At 43.2% G+C, this 25,450-nt stretch overlaps 14 pseudogenes; all 14 read right to left on the reverse strand.

Annotated features, from left to right (window-relative positions):
* Window positions 1-889: 889 nt before the first annotated feature.
* LOC130343805 (U2 spliceosomal RNA) lies at window positions 890-1,153 on the reverse strand (annotated as a pseudogene).
* A 1,491-nt stretch (window positions 1,154-2,644) lies between these two features.
* LOC130343807 (U2 spliceosomal RNA) lies at window positions 2,645-2,908 on the reverse strand (annotated as a pseudogene).
* Window positions 2,909-4,390: 1,482 nt separating this feature from the next.
* Window positions 4,391-4,654, reverse strand: LOC130343808 (U2 spliceosomal RNA; annotated as a pseudogene).
* Window positions 4,655-6,142: 1,488 nt separating this feature from the next.
* LOC130343809 (U2 spliceosomal RNA) lies at window positions 6,143-6,406 on the reverse strand (annotated as a pseudogene).
* Window positions 6,407-7,898: 1,492 nt separating this feature from the next.
* Window positions 7,899-8,162, reverse strand: LOC130343810 (U2 spliceosomal RNA; annotated as a pseudogene).
* Window positions 8,163-9,649: 1,487 nt separating this feature from the next.
* Window positions 9,650-9,913, reverse strand: LOC130343811 (U2 spliceosomal RNA; annotated as a pseudogene).
* A 2,828-nt stretch (window positions 9,914-12,741) lies between these two features.
* On the reverse strand, window positions 12,742-13,005 carry LOC130343812 (U2 spliceosomal RNA; annotated as a pseudogene).
* A 1,481-nt stretch (window positions 13,006-14,486) lies between these two features.
* LOC130343813 (U2 spliceosomal RNA) lies at window positions 14,487-14,750 on the reverse strand (annotated as a pseudogene).
* A 1,479-nt stretch (window positions 14,751-16,229) lies between these two features.
* LOC130343814 (U2 spliceosomal RNA) lies at window positions 16,230-16,493 on the reverse strand (annotated as a pseudogene).
* Window positions 16,494-17,959: 1,466 nt separating this feature from the next.
* On the reverse strand, window positions 17,960-18,223 carry LOC130343816 (U2 spliceosomal RNA; annotated as a pseudogene).
* A 1,472-nt stretch (window positions 18,224-19,695) lies between these two features.
* LOC130343818 (U2 spliceosomal RNA) lies at window positions 19,696-19,959 on the reverse strand (annotated as a pseudogene).
* Window positions 19,960-21,446: 1,487 nt separating this feature from the next.
* On the reverse strand, window positions 21,447-21,710 carry LOC130343819 (U2 spliceosomal RNA; annotated as a pseudogene).
* A 1,473-nt stretch (window positions 21,711-23,183) lies between these two features.
* On the reverse strand, window positions 23,184-23,447 carry LOC130343820 (U2 spliceosomal RNA; annotated as a pseudogene).
* Window positions 23,448-24,927: 1,480 nt separating this feature from the next.
* On the reverse strand, window positions 24,928-25,191 carry LOC130343821 (U2 spliceosomal RNA; annotated as a pseudogene).
* Between the last annotated feature and the right edge of the window lie 259 nt (window positions 25,192-25,450).

The following is a 25,450-nucleotide window of genomic DNA, read 5'->3' on the forward strand; positions in this document are numbered from 1 at the left end:
TGCAGTTTACATCTAGCCCGTGGCATTGAATGGCATTTTAAAAGTGCTAAGGGTCCTGGTGCAATAATCCTCCCATGAGGATCAGCCTCAACGGCTTTGTAGATTGCACTCATGTCAGCAACTCCATATACATTTTTTTTTCTTCATGCTTCTTTCTTCATCCTTTTTTCTTTCTGTCATTCAGACTTTCATTCATTCGATCTCTCTCACTCACTTGCTTTAACTCATTTGTTCTCACTCACTCACTCACTCACTCAATCACTCACTCACTCATTCACTCTCACTCACTCTCACTCTCTCACTCACTCGCTCACTAAGTCAGTCTCTCTCTCTCTCTCTCTTTTTCTTTTTATATATATTTTTTTCCGTCTTCTTCTTCTTCTTCTTCTTCTTCTTCAGACCCTGTCATAGCACTAATGCCTTTCCAATACCACCAGCAGATGGAGACACTCCATTGCAACATTGGTTGTGAGCAGCAGTTTCTAAAAACAAATGCCTCATGGCGGATTTCCCATCCATCAATGGATGGTAAATTTTGTTTTTATCATTCACTGACCACAGAAACCAATGCATGGTCAAGCAACAGCAATGACACACCCTTGTGTATAGGCATGAGACCCTCATGTCATTTAACAGGATTCAGCACCACCCACAAGACAGCTACCTGTCATGTCATGTCAAACCTGCACAGGTGTGCTAGATTATTATTATTTAGTTTTATTTTATTTTTTTACACCAATCAGTGTGCAAACATGGTCATTAAAACGCTAAATGAATAGACGTTCATAAACCAGTCAGTGCAACTCATCATTTTGGTCTCCAATTCTCAAACTCAAATTCTCACCCACGGAGGATTAAATGAGAATCTTTCTTGTTTAACACTGGAATGGGGTGGTGCACTGTTCACTACCCGAAGATACTGCCACATCGGGTCAATGCATAGGGCGACAGAAGCAAGCTTCCAAATCAGCTCCCTTTCTCAAAAATCCATTTAATTTATGGTCCCCAGATAGGGAACGTATGTATCAGTATGTGCTCACAAGTCACCCAAGTGCAAGTATTCACACAAAAAAAAACGTGCCTCAGGATGCGATCTGTCGCAAGATCCTTTCTTTTTTTACACTTGATCTAAGCCAAAAGGCCTAGAGGGGATAACCGGGAAAGGGGTGGACCCAACCATGTCCCCTTCATGAGCACTCACATTACTCATAGGAATGGAAGGAAGGCTGGCAGCCAACCAGCCTCCCATACACTTTCTGGGTGGGTGGCAGTCAGCCACCCATACATACATACAGCACAGGCTAAACCCACATCATCACTTAAAAAAAGGACAGGCGACCATTGCACTCTGATGGAGCATTTAGCAATGCAATCCATAGCCTGGCTTTTGCCTGAACCCCCATCACTCCTCCTCTTGCATATAAGACAATATTTCAGATCTGCATATGAAAACAACACGCCTACCTTTGTTGCACATAGCTGCCTGCCTGTCTCTAGTTACCCCACTGGCTGTAGCTGCGTCCCTTCTGACATGGAATAACACCAACTGTAACGATAAACTGAAAATTAACAGTATAAACCTGCATCATTTTGGACTCTGGTATTTGCTGAATCCGGGTGACCTGACAATCGATGGTGGTGCCGCTGGTGATTCTGGCCTTCTTGGAATCTGTTGGGCCTATGTGTTAGCTCACACATCACTTGGGTATCCATGGTAACTACCACAACATGGTCATCTGCAGTTTACATCTAGCCCGTGGCATTGAATGGCATTTTAAAAGTGCTAAGGGTCCTGGTGCAATAATCCTCCCATGAGGATCAGCCTCAACGGCTTTGTAGATTGCACTCATGTCAGCAACTCCATATACATTTTTTTTTCTTCATGCTTCTTTCTTCATCCTTTTTTCTTTCTGTCATTCAGACTTTCATTCATTCGATCTCTCTCACTCACTTGCTTTAACTCATTTGTTCTCACTCACTCACTCACTCACTCAATCACTCACTCACTCATTCACTCTCACTCACTCTCACTCTCTCACTCACTCGCTCACTAAGTCAGTCTCTCTCTCTCTCTCTCTTTTTCTTTTTATATATATTTTTTTCCGTCTTCTTCTTCTTCTTCTTCTTCTTCTTCTTCTTCTTCTTCTTCTTCAGACCCTGTCATAGCACTAATGCCTTTCCAATACCACCAGCAGATGGAGACACTCCATTGCAACATTGGTTGTGAGCAGCAGTTTCTAAAAACAAATGCCTCATGGCGGATTTCCCATCCATCAATGGATGGTAAATTTTGTTTTTATCATTCACTGACCACAGAAACCAATGCATGGTCAAGCAACAGCAATGACACACCCTTGTGTATAGGCATGAGACCCTCATGTCATTTAACAGGATTCAGCACCACCCACAAGACAGCTACCTGTCATGTCATGTCAAACCTGCACAGGTGTGCTAGATTATTATTATTTAGTTTTATTTTATTTTTTTACACCAATCAGTGTGCAAACATGGTCATTAAAACGCTAAATGAATAGACGTTCATAAACCAGTCAGTGCAACTCATCATTTTGGTCTCCAATTCTCAAACTCAAATTCTCACCCACGGAGGATTAAATGAGAATCTTTCTTGTTTAACACTGGAATGGGGTGGTGCACTGTTCACTACCCGAAGATACTGCCACATCGGGTCAATGCATAGGGCGACAGAAGCAAGCTTCCAAATCAGCTCCCTTTCTCAAAAATCCATTTAATTTATGGTCCCCAGATAGGGAACGTATGTATCAGTATGTGCTCACAAGTCACCCAAGTGCAAGTATTCACACAAAAAAAAACGTGCCTCAGGATGCGATCTGTCGCAAGATCCTTTCTTTTTTTACACTTGATCTAAGCCAAAAGGCCTAGAGGGGATAACCGGGAAAGGGGTGGACCCAACCATGTCCCCTTCATGAGCACTCACATTACTCATAGGAATGGAAGGAAGGCTGGCAGCCAACCAGCCTCCCATACACTTTCTGGGTGGGTGGCAGTCAGCCACCCATACATACATACAGCACAGGCTAAACCCACATCATCACTTAAAAAAAGGACAGGCGACCATTGCACTCTGATGGAGCATTTAGCAATGCAATCCATAGCCTGGCTTTTGCCTGAACCCCCATCACTCCTCCTCTTGCATATAAGACAATATTTCAGATCTGCATATGAAAACAACACGCCTACCTTTGTTGCACATAGCTGCCTGCCTGTCTCTAGTTACCCCACTGGCTGTAGCTGCGTCCCTTCCGACATGGAATAACACCAACTGTAACGATAAACTGAAAATTAACAGTATAAACCTGCATCATTTTGGACTCTGGTATTTGCTGAATCCGGGTGACCTGACAATCGATGGTGGTGCCGCTGGTGATTCTGGCCTTCTTGGAATCTGTTGGGCCTATGTGTTAGCTCACACATCACTTGGGTATCCATGGTAACTACCACAACATGGTCATCTGCAGTTTACATCTAGCCCGTGGCATTGAATGGCATTTTAAAAGTGCTAAGGGTCCTGGTGCAATAATCCTCCCATGAGGATCAGCCTCAACGGCTTTGTAGATTGCACTCATGTCAGCAACTCCATATACATTTTTTTTTCTTCATGCTTCTTTCTTCATCCTTTTTTCTTTCTGTCATTCAGACTTTCATTCATTCGATCTCTCTCACTCACTTGCTTTAACTCATTTGTTCTCACTCACTCACTCACTCACTCAATCACTCACTCACTCATTCACTCTCACTCACTCTCACTCTCTCACTCACTCGCTCACTAAGTCAGTCTCTCTCTCTCTCTCTCTTTTTCTTTTTATATATATTTTTTTCCGTCTTCTTCTTCTTCTTCTTCTTCTTCTTCTTCTTCTTCAGACCCTGTCATAGCACTAATGCCTTTCCAATACCACCAGCAGATGGAGACACTCCATTGCAACATTGGTTGTGAGCAGCAGTTTCTAAAAACAAATGCCTCATGGCGGATTTCCCATCCATCAATGGATGGTAAATTTTGTTTTTATCATTCACTGACCACAGAAACCAATGCATGGTCAAGCAACAGCAATGACACACCCTTGTGTATAGGCATGAGACCCTCATGTCATTTAACAGGATTCAGCACCACCCACAAGACAGCTACCTGTCATGTCATGTCAAACCTGCACAGGTGTGCTAGATTATTATTATTTAGTTTTATTTTATTTTTTTACACCAATCAGTGTGCAAACATGGTCATTAAAACGCTAAATGAATAGACGTTCATAAACCAGTCAGTGCAACTCATCATTTTGGTCTCCAATTCTCAAACTCAAATTCTCACCCACGGAGGATTAAATGAGAATCTTTCTTGTTTAACACTGGAATGGGGTGGTGCACTGTTCACTACCCGAAGATACTGCCACATCGGGTCAATGCATAGGGCGACAGAAGCAAGCTTCCAAATCAGCTCCCTTTCTCAAAAATCCATTTAATTTATGGTCCCCAGATAGGGAACGTATGTATCAGTATGTGCTCACAAGTCACCCAAGTGCAAGTATTCACACAAAAAAAAACGTGCCTCAGGATGCGATCTGTCGCAAGATCCTTTCTTTTTTTACACTTGATCTAAGCCAAAAGGCCTAGAGGGGATAACCGGGAAAGGGGTGGACCCAACCATGTCCCCTTCATGAGCACTCACATTACTCATAGGAATGGAAGGAAGGCTGGCAGCCAACCAGCCTCCCATACACTTTCTGGGTGGGTGGCAGTCAGCCACCCATACATACATACAGCACAGGCTAAACCCACATCATCACTTAAAAAAAGGACAGGCGACCATTGCACTCTGATGGAGCATTTAGCAATGCAATCCATAGCCTGGCTTTTGCCTGAACCCCCATCACTCCTCCTCTTGCATATAAGACAATATTTCAGATCTGCATATGAAAACAACACGCCTACCTTTGTTGCACATAGCTGCCTGCCTGTCTCTAGTTACCCCACTGGCTGTAGCTGCGTCCCTTCTGACATGGAATAACACCAACTGTAACGATAAACTGAAAATTAACAGTATAAACCTGCATCATTTTGGACTCTGGTATTTGCTGAATCCGGGTGACCTGACAATCGATGGTGGTGCCGCTGGTGATTCTGGCCTTCTTGGAATCTGTTGGGCCTATGTGTTAGCTCACACATCACTTGGGTATCCATGGTAACTACCACAACATGGTCATCTGCAGTTTACATCTAGCCCGTGGCATTGAATGGCATTTTAAAAGTGCTAAGGGTCCTGGTGCAATAATCCTCCCATGAGGATCAGCCTCAACGGCTTTGTAGATTGCACTCATGTCAGCAACTCCATATACATTTTTTTTTCTTCATGCTTCTTTCTTCATCCTTTTTTCTTTCTGTCATTCAGACTTTCATTCATTCGATCTCTCTCACTCACTTGCTTTAACTCATTTGTTCTCACTCACTCACTCACTCACTCAATCACTCACTCACTCATTCACTCTCACTCACTCTCACTCTCTCACTCACTCGCTCACTAAGTCAGTCTCTCTCTCTCTCTCTCTTTTTCTTTTTATATATATTTTTTTCCGTCTTCTTCTTCTTCTTCTTCTTCTTCTTCTTCTTCTTCTTCTTCAGACCCTGTCATAGCACTAATGCCTTTCCAATACCACCAGCAGATGGAGACACTCCATTGCAACATTGGTTGTGAGCAGCAGTTTCTAAAAACAAATGCCTCATGGCGGATTTCCCATCCATCAATGGATGGTAAATTTTGTTTTTATCATTCACTGACCACAGAAACCAATGCATGGTCAAGCAACAGCAATGACACACCCTTGTGTATAGGCATGAGACCCTCATGTCATTTAACAGGATTCAGCACCACCCACAAGACAGCTACCTGTCATGTCATGTCAAACCTGCACAGGTGTGCTAGATTATTATTATTTAGTTTTATTTTATTTTTTTACACCAATCAGTGTGCAAACATGGTCATTAAAACGCTAAATGAATAGACGTTCATAAACCAGTCAGTGCAACTCATCATTTTGGTCTCCAATTCTCAAACTCAAATTCTCACCCACGGAGGATTAAATGAGAATCTTTCTTGTTTAACACTGGAATGGGGTGGTGCACTGTTCACTACCCGAAGATACTGCCACATCGGGTCAATGCATAGGGCGACAGAAGCAAGCTTCCAAATCAGCTCCCTTTCTCAAAAATCCATTTAATTTATGGTCCCCAGATAGGGAACGTATGTATCAGTATGTGCTCACAAGTCACCCAAGTGCAAGTATTCACACAAAAAAAAACGTGCCTCAGGATGCGATCTGTCGCAAGATCCTTTCTTTTTTTACACTTGATCTAAGCCAAAAGGCCTAGAGGGGATAACCGGGAAAGGGGTGGACCCAACCATGTCCCCTTCATGAGCACTCACATTACTCATAGGAATGGAAGGAAGGCTGGCAGCCAACCAGCCTCCCATACACTTTCTGGGTGGGTGGCAGTCAGCCACCCATACATACATACAGCACAGGCTAAACCCACATCATCACTTAAAAAAAGGACAGGCGACCATTGCACTCTGATGGAGCATTTAGCAATGCAATCCATAGCCTGGCTTTTGCCTGAACCCCCATCACTCCTCCTCTTGCATATAAGACAATATTTCAGATCTGCATATGAAAACAACACGCCTACCTTTGTTGCACATAGCTGCCTGCCTGTCTCTAGTTACCCCACTGGCTGTAGCTGCGTCCCTTCCGACATGGAATAACACCAACTGTAACGATAAACTGAAAATTAACAGTATAAACCTGCATCATTTTGGACTCTGGTATTTGCTGAATCCGGGTGACCTGACAATCGATGGTGGTGCCGCTGGTGATTCTGGCCTTCTTGGAATCTGTTGGGCCTATGTGTTAGCTCACACATCACTTGGGTATCCATGGTAACTACCACAACATGGTCATCTGCAGTTTACATCTAGCCCGTGGCATTGAATGGCATTTTAAAAGTGCTAAGGGTCCTGGTGCAATAATCCTCCCATGAGGATCAGCCTCAACGGCTTTGTAGATTGCACTCATGTCAGCAACTCCATATACATTTTTTTTTCTTCATGCTTCTTTCTTCATCCTTTTTTCTTTCTGTCATTCAGACTTTCATTCATTCGATCTCTCTCACTCACTTGCTTTAACTCATTTGTTCTCACTCACTCACTCACTCACTCACTCAATCACTCACTCACTCATTCACTCTCACTCACTCTCACTCTCTCACTCACTCGCTCACTAAGTCAGTCTCTCTCTCTCTCTCTCTTTTTCTTTTTATATATATTTTTTTCCGTCTTCTTCTTCTTCTTCTTCTTCTTCTTCTTCTTCTTCTTCTTCAGACCCTGTCATAGCACTAATGCCTTTCCAATACCACCAGCAGATGGAGACACTCCATTGCAACATTGGTTGTGAGCAGCAGTTTCTAAAAACAAATGCCTCATGGCGGATTTCCCATCCATCAATGGATGGTAAATTTTGTTTTTATCATTCACTGACCACAGAAACCAATGCATGGTCAAGCAACAGCAATGACACACCCTTGTGTATAGGCATGAGACCCTCATGTCATTTAACAGGATTCAGCACCACCCACAAGACAGCTACCTGTCATGTCATGTCAAACCTGCACAGGTGTGCTAGATTATTATTATTTAGTTTTATTTTATTTTTTTACACCAATCAGTGTGCAAACATGGTCATTAAAACGCTAAATGAATAGACGTTCATAAACCAGTCAGTGCAACTCATCATTTTGGTCTCCAATTCTCAAACTCAAATTCTCACCCACGGAGGATTAAATGAGAATCTTTCTTGTTTAACACTGGAATGGGGTGGTGCACTGTTCACTACCCGAAGATACTGCCACATCGGGTCAATGCATAGGGCGACAGAAGCAAGCTTCCAAATCAGCTCCCTTTCTCAAAAATCCATTTAATTTATGGTCCCCAGATAGGGAACGTATGTATCAGTATGTGCTCACAAGTCACCCAAGTGCAAGTATTCACACAAAAAAAAACGTGCCTCAGGATGCGATCTGTCGCAAGATCCTTTCTTTTTTTACACTTGATCTAAGCCAAAAGGCCTAGAGGGGATAACCGGGAAAGGGGTGGACCCAACCATGTCCCCTTCATGAGCACTCACATTACTCATAGGAATGGAAGGAAGGCTGGCAGCCAACCAGCCTCCCATACACTTTCTGGGTGGGTGGCAGTCAGCCACCCATACATACATACAGCACAGGCTAAACCCACATCATCACTTAAAAAAAGGACAGGCGACCATTGCACTCTGATGGAGCATTTAGCAATGCAATCCATAGCCTGGCTTTTGCCTGAACCCCCATCACTCCTCCTCTTGCATATAAGACAATATTTCAGATCTGCATATGAAAACAACACGCCTACCTTTGTTGCACATAGCTGCCTGCCTGTCTCTAGTTACCCCACTGGCTGTAGCTGCGTCCCTTCCGACATGGAATAACACCAACTGTAACGATAAACTGAAAATTAACAGTATAAACCTGCATCATTTTGGACTCTGGTATTTGCTGAATCCGGGTGACCTGACAATCGATGGTGGTGCCGCTGGTGATTCTGGCCTTCTTGGAATCTGTTGGGCCTATGTGTTAGCTCACACATCACTTGGGTATCCATGGTAACTACCACAACATGGTCATCTGCAGTTTACATCTAGCCCGTGGCATTGAATGGCATTTTAAAAGTGCTAAGGGTCCTGGTGCAATAATCCTCCCATGAGGATCAGCCTCAACGGCTTTGTAGATTGCACTCATGTCAGCAACTCCATATACATTTTTTTTTCTTCATGCTTCTTTCTTCATCCTTTTTTCTTTCTGTCATTCAGACTTTCATTCATTCGATCTCTCTCACTCACTTGCTTTAACTCATTTGTTCTCACTCACTCACTCACTCACTCAATCACTCACTCACTCATTCACTCTCACTCACTCTCACTCTCTCACTCACTCGCTCACTAAGTCAGTCTCTCTCTCTCTCTTTTTCTTTTTATATATATTTTTTTCCGTCTTCTTCTTCTTCTTCTTCTTCTTCTTCTTCTTCTTCTTCTTCTTCAGACCCTGTCATAGCACTAATGCCTTTCCAATACCACCAGCAGATGGAGACACTCCATTGCAACATTGGTTGTGAGCAGCAGTTTCTAAAAACAAATGCCTCATGGCGGATTTCCCATCCATCAATGGATGGTAAATTTTGTTTTTATCATTCACTGACCACAGAAACCAATGCATGGTCAAGCAACAGCAATGACACACCCTTGTGTATAGGCATGAGACCCTCATGTCATTTAACAGGATTCAGCACCACCCACAAGACAGCTACCTGTCATGTCATGTCAAACCTGCACAGGTGTGCTAGATTATTATTATTTAGTTTTATTTTATTTTTTTACACCAATCAGTGTGCAAACATGGTCATTAAAACGCTAAATGAATAGACGTTCATAAACCAGTCAGTGCAACTCATCATTTTGGTCTCCAATTCTCAAACTCAAATTCTCACCCACGGAGGATTAAATGAGAATCTTTCTTGTTTAACACTGGAATGGGGTGGTGCACTGTTCACTACCCGAAGATACTGCCACATCGGGTCAATGCATAGGGCGACAGAAGCAAGCTTCCAAATCAGCTCCCTTTCTCAAAAATCCATTTAATTTATGGTCCCCAGATAGGGAACGTATGTATCAGTATGTGCTCACAAGTCACCCAAGTGCAAGTATTCACACAAAAAAAAACGTGCCTCAGGATGCGATCTGTCGCAAGATCCTTTCTTTTTTTACACTTGATCTAAGCCAAAAGGCCTAGAGGGGATAACCGGGAAAGGGGTGGACCCAACCATGTCCCCTTCATGAGCACTCACATTACTCATAGGAATGGAAGGAAGGCTGGCAGCCAACCAGCCTCCCATACACTTTCTGGGTGGGTGGCAGTCAGCCACCCATACATACATACAGCACAGGCTAAACCCACATCATCACTTAAAAAAAGGACAGGCGACCATTGCACTCTGATGGAGCATTTAGCAATGCAATCCATAGCCTGGCTTTTGCCTGAACCCCCATCACTCCTCCTCTTGCATATAAGACAATATTTCAGATCTGCATATGAAAACAACACGCCTACCTTTGTTGCACATAGCTGCCTGCCTGTCTCTAGTTACCCCACTGGCTGTAGCTGCGTCCCTTCCGACATGGAATAACACCAACTGTAACGATAAACTGAAAATTAACAGTATAAACCTGCATCATTTTGGACTCTGGTATTTGCTGAATCCGGGTGACCTGACAATCGATGGTGGTGCCGCTGGTGATTCTGGCCTTCTTGGAATCTGTTGGGCCTATGTGTTAGCTCACACATCACTTGGGTATCCATGGTAACTACCACAACATGGTCATCTGCAGTTTACATCTAGCCCGTGGCATTGAATGGCATTTTAACCCCTTAAGGACTCAGCCCATTTTGGCCTTAAGGACTCAGACAATTTAATTTTTACGTTTTCATTTTTTCCTCCTCGCCTTCTAAAAATCATAACTCTTTTATATTTTCATCCACAGACTAGTATGAGGGCTTATTTTTTGCGTGACCAGTTGTCCTTTGTAATGACATCACTCATTATATCATAAAATGTATGGCGCAACCAAAAAACACTATTTTTGTGGGGAAATTAAAACGAAAAACGCAATTTTGCTAATTTTGGAAGGTTTTGTTTTCACGCCGTACAATTTCTGGTAAAAATGACATGTGTTCTTTATTCTGAGGGTCAATACGATTAAAATGATACCCATTATTATATACTTTTATATTATTGTTGCGCTTAAAAAAAATCACAAACTTTTTAACCAAATTAGTACGTTTATAATCCCTTTATTTTGATGACCTATAACTTTTTTATTTTTCAGTATAAGCGGCGGTATGGGGGCTCATTTTATGCGCCATGATATGTACTTTTTTTTGATACTACATTTGTATATAAAAAACTTTTAATACATTTTTTATAATTTTTTTTTTAATAAAATGTATTAAAAAAGTAGGAATTTTGGACTTTTTAAAATTTTTTTCGTTCACGCCGTTCACCGTACGGGATCATTAACATTTTATTTTAATAGTTCGGACATTTACGCACGCGGCGATACCAAATATGTCTATAAAAAATGTTTTTTACGCTTTTTGGGGGTAAAATAGGAAAAAACGGACGTTTTACTTTTTTATTGGGGGAGGGGATTTTTCACTTTTTTTTTACTTTTACTTTTACATTTTTTTACATTTTTTTTTACACTTGAATAGTCCCCATAGGGGACTATTCATAGCAATACCATGATTGCTAATACTGATCTGTTCTATGTATAGGACATAGAACAGATCAGTATTATCGGTCATCTCCTGCTCTGGTCTGCTCGATCACAGACCAGAGCAGGAGACGCCGGGAGCCGCACGGAGGAAGGTGAGGGGACCTCCGTCCGGCGTTATGAATGATCGGATCCCCGCAGCAGCGCTGCGGGCGATCCGATCGTTCATTTTAATCGCGAACTCCCGCAGATGCCGGGATCTGTATTGATCCCGGCACCTGAGGGGTTAATGGCGGACGCCCGCGAGATCGCGGGCGTCGGCCATTGCCGGCGGGTCCCTGGCTGCGATTAGCAGCCGGGATCAGCCGCGCATGACACGGGCATCGCTCCGATGCCCGCGGTTATGCTTAGGACGTAAATGTACGTCCTGGTGCGTTAAGTACCACCTCACCAGGACGTACATTTACGTCCTGCGTCCTTAAGGGGTTAAAAGTGCTAAGGGTCCTGGTGCAATAATCCTCCCATGAGGATCAGCCTCAACGGCTTTGTAGATTGCACTCATGTCAGCAACTCCATATACATTTTTTTTTCTTCATGCTTCTTTCTTCATCCTTTTTTCTTTCTGTCATTCAGACTTTCATTCATTCGATCTCTCTCACTCACTTGCTTTAACTCATTTGTTCTCACTCACTCACTCACTCACTCACTCAATCACTCACTCACTCATTCACTCTCACTCACTCTCACTCTCTCACTCACTCGCTCACTAAGTCAGTCTCTCTCTCTCTCTCTCTTTTTCTTTTTATATATATTTTTTTCCGTCTTCTTCTTCTTCTTCTTCTTCTTCTTCTTCTTCTTCATCAGACCCTGTCATAGCACTAATGCCTTTCCAATACCACCAGCAGATGGAGACACTCCATTGCAACATTGGTTGTGAGCAGCAGTTTCTAAAAACAAATGCCTCATGGCGGATTTCCCATCCATCAATGGATGGTAAATTTTGTTTTTATCATTCACTGACCACAGAAACCAATGCATGGTCAAGCAACAGCAATGACACACCCTTGTGTATAGGCATGAGACCCTCATGTCATTTAACAGGATTCAGCACCACCCACAAGACAGCTACCTGTCATGTCATGTCAAACCTGCACAGGTGTGCTAGATTATTATTATTTAGTTTTATTTTATTTTTTTACACCAATCAGTGTGCAAACATGGTCATTAAAACGCTAAATGAATAGACGTTCATAAACCAGTCAGTGCAACTCATCATTTTGGTCTCCAATTCTCAAACTCAAATTCTCACCCACGGAGGATTAAATGAGAATCTTTCTTGTTTAACACTGGAATGGGGTGGTGCACTGTTCACTACCCGAAGATACTGCCACATCGGGTCAATGCATAGGGCGACAGAAGCAAGCTTCCAAATCAGCTCCCTTTCTCAAAAATCCATTTAATTTATGGTCCCCAGATAGGGAACGTATGTATCAGTATGTGCTCACAAGTCACCCAAGTGCAAGTATTCACACAAAAAAAAACGTGCCTCAGGATGCGATCTGTCGCAAGATCCTTTCTTTTTTTACACTTGATCTAAGCCAAAAGGCCTAGAGGGGATAACCGGGAAAGGGGTGGACCCAACCATGTCCCCTTCATGAGCACTCACATTACTCATAGGAATGGAAGGAAGGCTGGCAGCCAACCAGCCTCCCATACACTTTCTGGGTGGGTGGCAGTCAGCCACCCATACATACATACAGCACAGGCTAAACCCACATCATCACTTAAAAAAAGGACAGGCGACCATTGCACTCTGATGGAGCATTTAGCAATGCAATCCATAGCCTGGCTTTTGCCTGAACCCCCATCACTCCTCCTCTTGCATATAAGACAATATTTCAGATCTGCATATGAAAACAACACGCCTACCTTTGTTGCACATAGCTGCCTGCCTGTCTCTAGTTACCCCACTGGCTGTAGCTGCGTCCCTTCCGACATGGAATAACACCAACTGTAACGATAAACTGAAAATTAACAGTATAAACCTGCATCATTTTGGACTCTGGTATTTGCTGAATCCGGGTGACCTGACAATCGATGGTGGTGCCGCTGGTGATTCTGGCCTTCTTGGAATCTGTTGGGCCTATGTGTTAGCTCACACATCACTTGGGTATCCATGGTAACTACCACAACATGGTCATCTGCAGTTTACATCTAGCCCGTGGCATTGAATGGCATTTTAAAAGTGCTAAGGGTCCTGGTGCAATAATCCTCCCATGAGGATCAGCCTCAACGGCTTTGTAGATTGCACTCATGTCAGCAACTCCATATACATTTTTTTTTCTTCATGCTTCTTTCTTCATCCTTTTTTCTTTCTGTCATTCAGACTTTCATTCATTCGATCTCTCTCACTCACTTGCTTTAACTCATTTGTTCTCACTCACTCACTCACTCACTCAATCACTCACTCACTCATTCACTCTCACTCACTCTCACTCTCTCACTCACTCGCTCACTAAGTCAGTCTCTCTCTCTCTCTCTCTCTTTTTCTTTTTATATATATTTTTTTCCGTCTTCTTCTTCTTCTTCTTCTTCTTCTTCTTCTTCAGACCCTGTCATAGCACTAATGCCTTTCCAATACCACCAGCAGATGGAGACACTCCATTGCAACATTGGTTGTGAGCAGCAGTTTCTAAAAACAAATGCCTCATGGCGGATTTCCCATCCATCAATGGATGGTAAATTTTGTTTTTATCATTCACTGACCACAGAAACCAATGCATGGTCAAGCAACAGCAATGACACACCCTTGTGTATAGGCATGAGACCCTCATGTCATTTAACAGGATTCAGCACCACCCACAAGACAGCTACCTGTCATGTCATGTCAAACCTGCACAGGTGTGCTAGATTATTATTATTTAGTTTTATTTTATTTTTTTACACCAATCAGTGTGCAAACATGGTCATTAAAACGCTAAATGAATAGACGTTCATAAACCAGTCAGTGCAACTCATCATTTTGGTCTCCAATTCTCAAACTCAAATTCTCACCCACGGAGGATTAAATGAGAATCTTTCTTGTTTAACACTGGAATGGGGTGGTGCACTGTTCACTACCCGAAGATACTGCCACATCGGGTCAATGCATAGGGCGACAGAAGCAAGCTTCCAAATCAGCTCCCTTTCTCAAAAATCCATTTAATTTATGGTCCCCAGATAGGGAACGTATGTATCAGTATGTGCTCACAAGTCACCCAAGTGCAAGTATTCACACAAAAAAAAACGTGCCTCAGGATGCGATCTGTCGCAAGATCCTTTCTTTTTTTACACTTGATCTAAGCCAAAAGGCCTAGAGGGGATAACCGGGAAAGGGGTGGACCCAACCATGTCCCCTTCATGAGCACTCACATTACTCATAGGAATGGAAGGAAGGCTGGCAGCCAACCAGCCTCCCATACACTTTCTGGGTGGGTGGCAGTCAGCCACCCATACATACATACAGCACAGGCTAAACCCACATCATCACTTAAAAAAAGGACAGGCGACCATTGCACTCTGATGGAGCATTTAGCAATGCAATCCATAGCCTGGCTTTTGCCTGAACCCCCATCACTCCTCCTCTTGCATATAAGACAATATTTCAGATCTGCATATGAAAACAACACGCCTACCTTTGTTGCACATAGCTGCCTGCCTGTCTCTAGTTACCCCACTGGCTGTAGCTGCGTCCCTTCCGACATGGAATAACACCAACTGTAACGATAAACTGAAAATTAACAGTATAAACCTGCATCATTTTGGACTCTGGTATTTGCTGAATCCGGGTGACCTGACAATCGATGGTGGTGCCGCTGGTGATTCTGGCCTTCTTGGAATCTGTTGGGCCTATGTGTTAGCTCACACATCACTTGGGTATCCATGGTAACTACCACAACATGGTCATCTGCAGTTTACATCTAGCCCGTGGCATTGAATGGCATTTTAAAAGTGCTAAGGGTCCTGGTGCAATAATCCTCCCATGAGGATCAGCCTCAACGGCTTTGTAGATTGCACTCATGTCAGCAACTCCATATACATTTTTTTTTCTTCATGCTTCTTTCTTCATCCTTTTTTCTTTCTGTCATTCAGACTTTCATTCATTCGATCTCTCTCACTCACTTGCTTTAACTCATTTGTTCTCACTCACTCACTCACTCACTCAATCACTCACTCACTCATTCACTCTCACTCACTCTCACTCTCTCACTCACTCGCTCACTAAGTCAGTCTCTCTCTCTCTCTCTCTTTTTCTTTTTATATATATTTTTTTCCGTCTTCTTCTTCTTCTTCTTCTTCTTCTTCTTCTTCAGACCCTGTCATAGCACTAATGCCTTTCCAATACCACCAGCAGATGGAGACACTCCATTGCAACATTGGTTGTGAGCAGCAGTTTCTAAAAACAAATGCCTCATGGCGGATTTCCCATCCATCAATGGATGGTAAATTTTGTTTTTATCATTCACTGACCACAGAAACCAATGCATGGTCAAGCAACAGCAATGACACACCCTTGTGTATAGGCATGAGACCCTCATGTCATTTAACAGGATTCAGCACCACCCACAAGACAGCTACCTGTCATGTCATGTCAAACCTGCACAGGTGTGCTAGATTATTATTATTTAGTTTTATTTTATTTTTTTACACCAATCAGTGTGCAAACATGGTCATTAAAACGCTAAATGAATAGACGTTCATAAACCAGTCAGTGCAACTCATCATTTTGGTCTCCAATTCTCAAACTCAAATTCTCACCCACGGAGGATTAAATGAGAATCTTTCTTGTTTAACACTGGAATGGGGTGGTGCACTGTTCACTACCCGAAGATACTGCCACATCGGGTCAATGCATAGGGCGACAGAAGCAAGCTTCCAAATCAGCTCCCTTTCTCAAAAATCCATTTAATTTATGGTCCCCAGATAGGGAACGTATGTATCAGTATGTGCTCACAAGTCACCCAAGTGCAAGTATTCACACAAAAAAAAACGTGCCTCAGGATGCGATCTGTCGCAAGATCCTTTCTTTTTTTACACTTGATCTAAGCCAAAAGGCCTAGAGGGGATAACCGGGAAAGGGGTGGACCCAACCATGTCCCCTTCATGAGCACTCACATTACTCATAGGAATGGAAGGAAGGCTGGCAGCCAACCAGCCTCCCATACACTTTCTGGGTGGGTGGCAGTCAGCCACCCATACATACATACAGCACAGGCTAAACCCACATCATCACTTAAAAAAAGGACAGGCGACCATTGCACTCTGATGGAGCATTTAGCAATGCAATCCATAGCCTGGCTTTTGCCTGAACCCCCATCACTCCTCCTCTTGCATATAAGACAATATTTCAGATCTGCATATGAAAACAACACGCCTACCTTTGTTGCACATAGCTGCCTGCCTGTCTCTAGTTACCCCACTGGCTGTAGCTGCGTCCCTTCCGACATGGAATAACACCAACTGTAACGATAAACTGAAAATTAACAGTATAAACCTGCATCATTTTGGACTCTGGTATTTGCTGAATCCGGGTGACCTGACAATCGATGGTGGTGCCGCTGGTGATTCTGGCCTTCTTGGAATCTGTTGGGCCTATGTGTTAGCTCACACATCACTTGGGTATCCATGGTAACTACCACAACATGGTCATCTGCAGTTTACATCTAGCCCGTGGCATTGAATGGCATTTTAAAAGTGCTAAGGGTCCTGGTGCAATAATCCTCCCATGAGGATCAGCCTCAACGGCTTTGTAGATTGCACTCATGTCAGCAACTCCATATACATTTTTTTTTCTTCATGCTTCTTTCTTCATCCTTTTTTCTTTCTGTCATTCAGACTTTCATTCATTCGATCTCTCTCACTCACTTGCTTTAACTCATTTGTTCTCACTCACTCACTCACTCAATCACTCACTCACTCATTCACTCTCACTCACTCTCACTCTCTCACTCACTCGCTCACTAAGTCAGTCTCTCTCTCTCTCTCTCTTTTTCTTTTTATATATATTTTTTTCCGTCTTCTTCTTCTTCTTCTTCTTCTTCAGACCCTGTCATAGCACTAATGCCTTTCCAATACCACCAGCAGATGGAGACACTCCATTGCAACATTGGTTGTGAGCAGCAGTTTCTAAAAACAAATGCCTCATGGCGGATTTCCCATCCATCAATGGATGGTAAATTTTGTTTTTATCATTCACTGACCACAGAAACCAATGCATGGTCAAGCAACAGCAATGACACACCCTTGTGTATAGGCATGAGACCCTCATGTCATTTAACAGGATTCAGCACCACCCACAAGACAGCTACCTGTCATGTCATGTCAAACCTGCACAGGTGTGCTAGATTATTATTATTTAGTTTTATTTTATTTTTTTACACCAATCAGTGTGCAAACATGGTCATTAAAACGCTAAATGAATAGACGTTCATAAACCAGTCAGTGCAACTCATCATTTTGGTCTCCAATTCTCAAACTCAAATTCTCACCCACGGAGGATTAAATGAGAATCTTTCTTGTTTAACACTGGAATGGGGTGGTGCACTGTTCACTACCCGAAGATACTGCCACATCGGGTCAATGCATAGGGCGACAGAAGCAAGCTTCCAAATCAGCTCCCTTTCTCAAAAATCCATTTAATTTATGGTCCCCAGATAGGGAACGTATGTATCAGTATGTGCTCACAAGTCACCCAAGTGCAAGTATTCACACAAAAAAAAACGTGCCTCAGGATGCGATCTGTCGCAAGATCCTTTCTTTTTTTACACTTGATCTAAGCCAAAAGGCCTAGAGGGGATAACCGGGAAAGGGGTGGACCCAACCATGTCCCCTTCATGAGCACTCACATTACTCATAGGAATGGAAGGAAGGCTGGCAGCCAACCAGCCTCCCATACACTTTCTGGGTGGGTGGCAGTCAGCCACCCATACATACATACAGCACAGGCTAAACCCACATCATCACTTAAAAAAAGGACAGGCGACCATTGCACTCTGATGGAGCATTTAGCAATGCAATCCATAGCCTGGCTTTTGCCTGAACCCCCATCACTCCTCCTCTTGCATATAAGACAATATTTCAGATCTGCATATGAAAACAACACGCCTACCTTTGTTGCACATAGCTGCCTGCCTGTCTCTAGTTACCCCACTGGCTGTAGCTGCGTCCCTTCCGACATGGAATAACACCAACTGTAACGATAAACTGAAAATTAACAGTATAAACCTGCATCATTTTGGACTCTGGTATTTGCTGAATCCGGGTGACCTGACAATCGATGGTGGTGCCGCTGGTGATTCTGGCCTTCTTGGAATCTGTTGGGCCTATGTGTTAGCTCACACATCACTTGGGTATCCATGGTAACTACCACAACATGGTCATCTGCAGTTTACATCTAGCCCGTGGCATTGAATGGCATTTTAAAAGTGCTAAGGGTCCTGGTGCAATAATCCTCCCATGAGGATCAGCCTCAACGGCTTTGTAGATTGCACTCATGTCAGCAACTCCATAGACATTTTTTTTTCTTCATGCTTCTTTCTTCATCCTTTTTTCTTTCTGTCATTCAGACTTTCATTCATTCGATCTCTCTCACTCACTTGCTTTAACTCATTTGTTCTCACTCACTCACTCACTCACTCAATCACTCACTCACTCACTCACTCATTCACTCTCACTCACTCTCACTCTCTCACTCACTCGCTCACTAAGTCAGTCTCTCTCTCTCTCTCTCTTTTTCTTTTTATATATATTTTTTTCCGTCTTCTTCTTCTTCTTCTTCAGACCCTGTCATAGCACTAATGCCTTTCCAATACCACCAGCAGATGGAGACACTCCATTGCAACATTGGTTGTGAGCAGCAGTTTCTAAAAACAAATGCCTCATGGCGGATTTCCCATCCATCAATGGATGGTAAATTTTGTTTTTATCATTCACTGACCACAGAAACCAATGCATGGTCAAGCAACAGCAATGACACACCCTTGTGTATAGGCATGAGACCCTCATGTCATTTAACAGGATTCAGCACCACCCACAAGACAGCTACCTGTCATGTCATGTCAAACCTGCACAGGTGTGCTAGATTATTATTATTTAGTTTTATTTTATTTTTTTACACCAATCAGTGTGCAAACATGGTCATTAAAACGCTAAATGAATAGACGTTCATAAACCAGTCAGTGCAACTCATCATTTTGGTCTCCAATTCTCAAACTCAAATTCTCACCCACGGAGGATTAAATGAGAATCTTTCTTGTTTAACACTGGAATGGGGTGGTGCACTGTTCACTACCCGAAGATACTGCCACATCGGGTCAATGCATAGGGCGACAGAAGCAAGCTTCCAAATCAGCTCCCTTTCTCAAAAATCCATTTAATTTATGGTCCCCAGATAGGGAACGTATGTATCAGTATGTGCTCACAAGTCACCCAAGTGCAAGTATTCACACAAAAAAAAACGTGCCTCAGGATGCGATCTGTCGCAAGATCCTTTCTTTTTTTACACTTGATCTAAGCCAAAAGGCCTAGAGGGGATAACCGGGAAAGGGGTGGACCCAACCATGTCCCCTTCATGAGCACTCACATTACTCATAGGAATGGAAGGAAGGCTGGCAGCCAACCAGCCTCCCATACACTTTCTGGGTGGGTGGCAGTCAGCCACCCATACATACATACAGCACAGGCTAAACCCACATCATCACTTAAAAAAAGGACAGGCGACCATTGCACTCTGATGGAGCATTTAGCAATGCAATCCATAGCCTGGCTTTTGCCTGAACCCCCATCACTCCTCCTCTTGCATATAAGACAATATTTCAGATCTGCATATGAAAACAACACGCCTACCTTTGTTGCACATAGCTGCCTGCCTGTCTCTAGTTACCCCACTGGCTGTAGCTGCGTCCCTTCCGACATGGAATAACACCAACTGTAACGATAAACTGAAAATTAACAGTATAAACCTGCATCATTTTGGACTCTGGTATTTGCTGAATCCGGGTGACCTGACAATCGATGGTGGTGCCGCTGGTGATTCTGGCCTTCTTGGAATCTGTTGGGCCTATGTGTTAGCTCACACATCACTTGGGTATCCATGGTAACTACCACAACATGGTCATCTGCAGTTTACATCTAGCCCGTGGCATTGAATGGCATTTTAAAAGTGCTAAGGGTCCTGGTGCAATAATCCTCCCATGAGGATCAGCCTCAACGGCTTTGTAGATTGCACTCATGTCAGCAACTCCATAGACATTTTTTTTTCTTCATGCTTCTTTCTTCATCCTTTTTTCTTTCTGTCATTCAGACTTTCATTCATTCGATCTCTCTCACTCACTTGCTTTAACTCATTTGTTCTCACTCACTCACTCACTCACTCACTCACTCAATCACTCACTCACTCATTCACTCTCACTCACTCTCACTCTCTCACTCACTCGCTCACTAAGTCAGTCTCTCTCTCTCTCTCTCTTTTTCTTTTTATATATATTTTTTTCCGTCTTCTTCTTCTTCTTCTTCTTCTTCTTCTTCTTCAGACCCTGTCATAGCACTAATGCCTTTCCAATACCACCAGCAGATGGAGACACTCCATTGCAACATTGGTTGTGAGCAGCAGTTTCTAAAAACAAATGCCTCATGGCGGATTTCCCATCCATCAATGGATGGTAAATTTTGTTTTTATCATTCACTGACCACAGAAACCAATGCATGGTCAAGCAACAGCAATGACACACCCTTGTGTATAGGCATGAGACCCTCATGTCATTTAACAGGATTCAGCACCACCCACAAGACAGCTACCTGTCATGTCATGTCAAACCTGCACAGGTGTGCTAGATTATTATTATTTAGTTTTATTTTATTTTTTTACACCAATCAGTGTGCAAACATGGTCATTAAAACGCTAAATGAATAGACGTTCATAAACCAGTCAGTGCAACTCATCATTTTGGTCTCCAATTCTCAAACTCAAATTCTCACCCACGGAGGATTAAATGAGAATCTTTCTTGTTTAACACTGGAATGGGGTGGTGCACTGTTCACTACCCGAAGATACTGCCACATCGGGTCAATGCATAGGGCGACAGAAGCAAGCTTCCAAATCAGCTCCCTTTCTCAAAAATCCATTTAATTTATGGTCCCCAGATAGGGAACGTATGTATCAGTATGTGCTCACAAGTCACCCAAGTGCAAGTATTCACACAAAAAAAAACGTGCCTCAGGATGCGATCTGTCGCAAGATCCTTTCTTTTTTTACACTTGATCTAAGCCAAAAGGCCTAGAGGGGATAACCGGGAAAGGGGTGGACCCAACCATGTCCCCTTCATGAGCACTCACATTACTCATAGGAATGGAAGGAAGGCTGGCAGCCAACCAGCCTCCCATACACTTTCTGGGTGGGTGGCAGTCAGCCACCCATACATACATACAGCACAGGCTAAACCCACATCATCACTTAAAAAAAGGACAGGCGACCATTGCACTCTGATGGAGCATTTAGCAATGCAATCCATAGCCTGGCTTTTGCCTGAACCCCCATCACTCCTCCTCTTGCATATAAGACAATATTTCAGATCTGCATATGAAAACAACACGCCTACCTTTGTTGCACATAGCTGCCTGCCTGTCTCTAGTTACCCCACTGGCTGTAGCTGCATCCCTTCCGACATGGAATAACACCAACTGTAACGATAAACTGAAAATTAACAGTATAAACCTGCATCATTTTGGACTCTGGTATTTGCTGAATCCGGGTGACCTGACAATCGATGGTGGTGCCGCTGGTGATTCTGGCCTTCTTGGAATCTGTTGGGCCTATGTGTTAGCTCACACATCACTTGGGTATCCATGGTAACTACCACAACATGGTCATCTGCAGTTTACATCTAGCCCGTGGCATTGAATGGCATTTTAAAAGTGCTAAGGGTCCTGGTGCAATAATCCTCCCATGAGGATCAGCCTCAACGGCTTTGTAGATTGCACTCATGTCAGCAACTCCATATACATTTTTTTTTCTTCATGCTTCTTTCTTCATCCTTTTTTCTTTCTGTCATTCAGACTTTCATTCATTCGATCTCTCTCACTCACTTGCTTTAACTCATTTGTTCTCACTCACTCACTCACTCACTCAATCACTCACTCACTCATTCACTCTCACTCACTCTCACTCTCTCACTCACTCGCTCACTAAGTCAGTCTCTCTCTCTCTCTCTCTTTTTCTTTTTATATATATTTTTTTCCGTCTTCTTCTTCTTCTTCTTCTTCTTCTTCAGACCCTGTCATAGCACTAATGCCTTTCCAATACCACCAGCAGATGGAGACACTCCATTGCAACATTGGTTGTGAGCAGCAGTTTCTAAAAACAAATGCCTCATGGCGGATTTCCCATCCATCAATGGATGGTAAATTTTGTTTTTATCATTCACTGACCACAGAAACCAATGCATAGTCAAGCAACAGCAATGACACACCCTTGTGTATAGGCATGAGACCCTCATGTCATTTAACAGGATTCAGCACCACCCACAAGACAGCTACCTGTCATGTCATGTCAAACCTGCACAGGTGTGCTAGATTATTATTATTTAGTTTTATTTTATTTTTTTACACCAATCAGTGTGCAAACATGGTCATTAAAACGCTAAATGAATAGACGTTCATAAACCAGTCAGTGCAACTCATCATTTTGGTCTCCAATTCTCAAACTCAAATTCTCACCCACGGAGGATTAAATGAGAATCTTTCTTGTTTAACACTGGAATGGGGTGGTGCACTGTTCACTACCCGAAGATACTGCCACATCGGGTCAATGCATAGGGCGACAGAAGCAAGCTTCCAAATCAGCTCCCTTTCTCAAAAATCCATTTAATTTATGGTCCCCAGATAGGGAACGTATGTATCAGTATGTGCTCACAAGTCACCCAAGTGCAAGTATTCACACAAAAAAAAACGTGCCTCAGGATGCGATCTGTCGCAAGATCCTTTCTTTTTTTACACTTGATCTAAGCCAAAAGGCCTAGAGGGGATAACCGGGAAAGGGGTGGACCCAACCATGTCCCCTTCATGAGCACTCACATTACTCATAGGAATGGAAGGAAGGCTGGCAGCCAACCAGCCTCCCATACACTTTCTGGGTGGGTGGCAGTCAGCCACCCATACATACATACAGCACAGGCTAAACCCACATCATCACTTAAAAAAAGGACAGGCGACCATTGCACTCTGATGGAGCATTTAGCAATGCAATCCATAGCCTGGCTTTTGCCTGAACCCCCATCACTCCTCCTCTTGCATATAAGACAATATTTCAGATCTGCATATGAAAACAACACGCCTACCTTTGTTGCACATAGCTGCCTGCCTGTCTCTAGTTACCCCACTGGCTGTAGCTGCGTCCCTTCCGACATGGAATAACACCAACTGTAACGATAAACTGAAAATTAACAGTATAAACCTGCATCATTTTGGACTCTGGTATTTGCTGAATCCGGGTGACCTGACAATCGATGGTGGTGCCGCTGGTGATTCTGGCCTTCTTGGAATCTGTTGGGCCTATGTGTTAGCTCACACATCACTTGGGTATCCATGGTAACTACCACAACATGGTCATCTGCAGTTTACATCTAGCCCGTGGCATTGAATGGCATTTTAAAAGTGCTAAGGGTCCTGGTGCAATAATCCTCCCATGAGGATCAGCCTCAACGGCTTTGTAGATTGCACTCATGTCAGCAACTCCATATACATTTTTTTTTCTTCATGCTTCTTTCTTCATCCTTTTTTCTTTCTGTCATTCAGACTTTCATTCATTCGATCTCTCTCACTCACTTGCTTTAACTCATTTGTTCTCACTCACTCACTCACTCACTCACTCAATCACTCACTCACTCATTCACTCTCACTCACTCTCACTCTCTCACTCACTCGCTCACTAAGTCAGTCTCTCTCTCTCTCTCTCTTTTTCTTTTTATATATATTTTTTTCCGTCTTCTTCTTCTTCTTCTTCTTCTTCTTCTTCAGACCCTGTCATAGCACTAATGCCTTTCCAATACCACCAGCAGATGGAGACACTCCATTGCAACATTGGTTGTGAGCAGCAGTTTCTAAAAACAAATGCCTCATGGCGGATTTCCCATCCATCAATGGATGGTAAATTTTGTTTTTATCATTCACTGACCACAGAAACCAATGCATGGTCAAGCAACAGCAATGACACACCCTTGTGTATAGGCATGAGACCCTCATGTCATTTAACAGGATTCAGCACCACCCACAAGACAGCTACCTGTCATGTCATGTCAAACCTGCACAGGTGTGCTAGATTATTATTATTTAGTTTTATTTTATTTTTTTACACCAATCAGTGTGCAAACATGGTCATTAAAACGCTAAATGAATAGACGTTCATAAACCAGTCAGTGCAACTCATCATTTTGGTCTCCAATTCTCAAACTCAAATTCTCACCCACGGAGGATTAAATGAGAATCTTTCTTGTTTAACACTGGAATGGGGTGGTGCACTGTTCACTACCCGAAGATACTGCCACATCGGGTCAATGCATAGGGCGACAGAAGCAAGCTTCCAAATCAGCTCCCTTTCTCAAAAATCCATTTAATTTATGGTCCCCAGATAGGGAACGTATGTATCAGTATGTGCTCACAAGTCACCCAAGTGCAAGTATTCACACAAAAAAAAACGTGCCTCAGGATGCGATCTGTCGCAAGATCCTTTCTTTTTTTACACTTGATCTAAGCCAAAAGGCCTAGAGGGGATAACCGGGAAAGGGGTGGACCCAACCATGTCCCCTTCATGAGCACTCACATTACTCATAGGAATGGAAGGAAGGCTGGCAGCCAACCAGCCTCCCATACACTTTCTGGGTGGGTGGCAGTCAGCCACCCATACATACATACAGCACAGGCTAAACCCACATCATCACTTAAAAAAAGGACAGGCGACCATTGCACTCTGATGGAGCATTTAGCAATGCAATCCATAGCCTGGCTTTTGCCTGAACCCCCATCACTCCTCC

This window comes from Hyla sarda, unplaced genomic scaffold (assembly GCF_029499605.1).
Source record: "Hyla sarda isolate aHylSar1 unplaced genomic scaffold, aHylSar1.hap1 scaffold_689, whole genome shotgun sequence".
Classification (NCBI taxonomy): Eukaryota; Metazoa; Chordata; class Amphibia; order Anura; family Hylidae; genus Hyla; species Hyla sarda.